Genomic DNA, 4307 nt, shown 5'->3' with positions numbered 1-4307 from the left:
ATGAGTTCAGCCAGTCCGCCTTCGCCTGCCTGGAGCAGGATGTGGAAGGTGCACGGATGCGCGCGTGTGGGAGAGACAGAGAGTGCGCGAGCGAGTGTGAGCGCGAGCGAGCCGCCCGTGTGTCTTGACTTTTCAATGCAGGGTACGTCTGATCTTACATCACGCAAGAGGGGCAGTGAGATGCCAGCGGATGGGAATTCACTGATTAATCACCGAAGCCGCCGCACACCCCTTAGTGGTCCGCATAAATCACATCTATTACTTAGTAAGAGGCATTTAGCACAACAGGGAAATACCGTGGAGAACTGAGGACGCCACAGACCACAATTATTTCGGTCTCCTTGAAGGGAAAGTAAGTCTGATCTGGTTCTGTAGGGATCTGGGTCTTTAGAGGAGGTGGGAGCTTCTGCACTGGACTGAGCCAGCCAGGAGTCTAAAACGCTTCGCATTTAACCGCAAGCTCGGTATTCTCGGAGCATTGGGTTGCTTCCCTTGGCAAAGCGGATTTGATCCCTTCGCTCCTTGGAAGCTTCCTTCCCGAGAAGGAAGGACGAGCCAAGTAACTGAGCCGTTCTTAGGGAAATGGTTTCCTCTGCTCCACACAGAATCTCAATGCTTCCTGGATTGCACTTTTAACTTTTATGCTGAGTGAACCTGGGGACAAAAGATGCAATATTTAGTGACTCAGCAGAAACAAAAAGCAAAACAACGTCTAAAGTCATAAACCATGGTGTAAGAGGGGAAGGTGAATGCAAACAGCGATTGAGTGAGGTCCCTAAGCTGGGAAGAATAAAGCAAGATATTGGCAGTGGGGTTCTCTCTTTAGAAGGATAGCTCGAGCCATTTTAAACAGGTTTTGAGGTTTCCTTAAGGTGTTTTGGTTTGGCTTGGTTATTTTCTTCTTCACATAATACGGTGGTTCTTAAAGAACTTTCCCGAACCATCTGAGGCATCAAAATGAATCAGTAGAATTTAAAAAAAAAAAGAAGAAGAAGAAGAAAAGAAAGTTTTTCAATATGATCATCCAAGTTACCTAAAATTTTAGTTTTGCAGTTCAAATGGCTGTAGAGCTAAAACTCAGAAATCTTAATAATTGAAAGCTTACTTTCTTCTTGGTAACATCAGTAATTTTTTCTAAGAGTGCACAATTGAAAAATGTTGTGTGTTTAATATTTAAAACCTAAGATGAATGAAAGGGAAACCTATAAGGACAAAACAAACAAACAAACAAACAACAACAAACAAAGCAATAATCAAAAAAAAAAGAAAGAAACTTTTAAACACTGTATTCAGTTTAGTGGTTCAGACGTATAGATGGATGCCAAAGCTATGAACTAGTTGTTTATGAGAGTAAAATTATCCAGAAACATCTTGGGATCCTCTTTTCAAGTCATTCAAATCGAAGTGGATCAAGGAACACGTAGGTGACCCTGTAAGACATTGCCAAGAATCTGTTAAACTCACCTTTTCTACTTTGTGATCATAGATGTCTTTTATGCCAACTTCTCTGTATTTTAAGATTTAGCATTTACTTTCACGTATAAATCACATCATTAATGTCTAAAATCTGAATCCTTCTGCATTTAAGAGTGTAAGCTTTCTTTCTCCTAAAATTGTTACATAAGTCATTTCTCCTAAGCATTTTAATTGTTTCATAATAAAATACATCATGTGAGGAGAAAAAGAGATTGCTTTTCCTATTTTACTTCACACTAAGAATGTATAAACATTGGAATAATGGGCAGACTTGGAAGGGTATGACACAGAGAGGAAAAGACAGGGCAGTAAGTTTTGATGACATATACAGTAATCAATGTTTCTATTCCAAAGGTCCACAGACACTGTGAAATACTATTGATTGCCACAAAGTAAGTATGTGACTTGCCCACATGATCCCATTCAGTCAACCAGGAGGTCAGCTATTAGGACATTTGTATCCACTTAAGTCTTGGCAAGAAAAGAAAGAGTGCACAAACCATGCTAAAGATATCCAGTCTTCCTCTTCTATACTGTATTTGCCAATTACCCCCCTCCCACTTAAAAATTGCAAACCAGGGAAAAGCAACCTGGGAAAATACAACCACCAGACTTTTACTGTGCACCAAAGGCCACAATGCTCTGATTGAAAATCAGAAACCCAGGGCCAGCAGGTGGCAACAACAGGGCCAACCATGCTTCATGTCCTGGACCTGGCAGCTTACTTTCTCACTTTCTCTCTCTCTCTCTCTCTCTCTCTCTCCCCCTCTCTGTTCAAATTAAAGTAAATAAATAAATAAATAAAGTTAAATGAAATAATTTTTAAAAAAACTCTGAGACTCGTACACCACTGCAGTGTGTGTAGCAGCCTAGGATTTCATCATCAACTGGGAAAAAAGAAAAGCTAGAAAAGATATTCAGAGTAGGAAGGGCCCAGCAGATTTGGTACTCCAAATATGTAGTACCTTCTAATAGCCTTTTAAGTGAATTACACAGTGTAAAAACTATATGATCTCATTTAGATCAACCAGTTGAATTTTTGCTTCCTTGAACGGCATAAAAATGATCCCTAGCAATTTGGTGAAGTACAGATGCTTAGAAATATTGCAAATATGGCAATCTTCAAGTGACGCAACATAAACACTTAAAAGCTTGTCCAGAAGATTTTTTTAGGAAAACATTTGCAATAGGACATTGATTCATAGCCAAAGCCATAGCATATATTATACAGATTGAACGTTAAATTATATATATATATATTTATACATTATATATATATTATATATATATATAATTTATACATATTAAATTATTTATACATTTAGAATTTGCTCCAAAACCAAAATAAAATCAGCGCATATCAAATAACTTGTATAAAGTTGTTCTACCAAATGTATATTAAAAATTATGAATTCAAGGCCTGTAGGTGGCGTGGTGGTTAAGGTGCTGGACTCCCACATGGTTAACAGCAGTTTGAGTCTCAGAACCAGAAGCATGAAAATTACACCTGGTGCATGTTCTGACATGCCCAAAGTCCCAAGAGAAGAGTTGAGGAGAATGAATTGAGGTATGGCCATCTCCCCTGTGTATTATTTCTCACTTTCCTCTCTGGCAAGTGCATGTTCCTTATGGCACACATAAAAAAAATAAATAAATAAATAAATAAATAAAAGAATAAGAAAATGATGAATTCATCCTAAGAGATTGTTTTCATGAGCATCAAGGGGGTTGATAAAAGTTCAACAAAATTTCAATGTTAAAATTAAATAAGTTAGTACTAGATTTTTAATGACCTCATTTCAAAACTATTACTTAATTATAATTTCTTTCTTTCTTTCTTTCTTTTTTTTGAGAGTTTTTTGCTGCAGGTCACTTGTACTCACCAGAAAGACAGAGAGAGATGGAGAGAAAGAAAGTGAGAAATTACCCCCCAGGGGGGATGGCTACGCCCACAATCCCTTCTCCTCCATTCTCCTCTTGAGATCTTGGATACACACCCACACACACCCAGTGTGAGTTTAAACCACCGGGTCCAGGACTCGAACCGTGGTCAATTACATGGGAGTCTAGCGACATAGCCATTACGCTAACTGCTGGTCCCAAAGGTAATTTCTCATCAACATATAAGATCCATCAAACTTTAATGTATTTTAAGGGAAAGCATTTGTATAATTTTCTATGACATACTTTTATTTCTCCAGAAGCTATGCTTTAATAAAAAAGAAAATTAATAGTGTGCTATTAGCGAGGAAAGAATGGCCAGAGTTACTGTTCAAATTTTGTTTGTTCCTATGGCCCATTATAATTTCTTCATTCTAATCAGAGTTATTAACACTGACAAGTTAAATAAATTAATTCATCAAACTATAGAATATTATGAAATCTCTCATTGAGATAAATTAAACAAAGTAGAACCAATCATTCTTCCTTTCTTGTCTAAAACAACACACGAATATTAATTATCAGTCAGCAGTAATCTTATACTTCCCAATCAGAGCCATGTTCTTCATATATGTGATCAAACATCAGATTTCATTTCTGCTAGCTTAATTACTTTGTGCTGTTGAGTTTCTTACCATAGAGAGTAACAATCCACACTCTGCATACCTGAGCATTGTAAGGTAGGAAAAGGACATGTTTTAAACAAACTGGGGCTGACTGTCTCATGGAAGATGTGGTATTAGCAAAGTGGCCCTGAAAGTTAGGTTGCTAGGGATTTCTACAGCTGTCATTCGAGAGGTTGCTGAGTTTCTTACCCTGCCTTTTGAGACAGAAAAGTTGCCAGGCAGCAGCAACACAGGATAAAAAGGAAAAGAAAAGAGAGGGAAAGA

The sequence above is a fragment of the Tupaia chinensis genome, unplaced genomic scaffold, assembly GCF_000334495.1.
Source record: "Tupaia chinensis unplaced genomic scaffold, TupChi_1.0 Scaffold138757_1, whole genome shotgun sequence".
Lineage (NCBI taxonomy): Eukaryota > Metazoa > Chordata > Mammalia > Scandentia > Tupaiidae > Tupaia > Tupaia belangeri.
Note: the sequence above shows the minus strand (reverse complement) of the source record.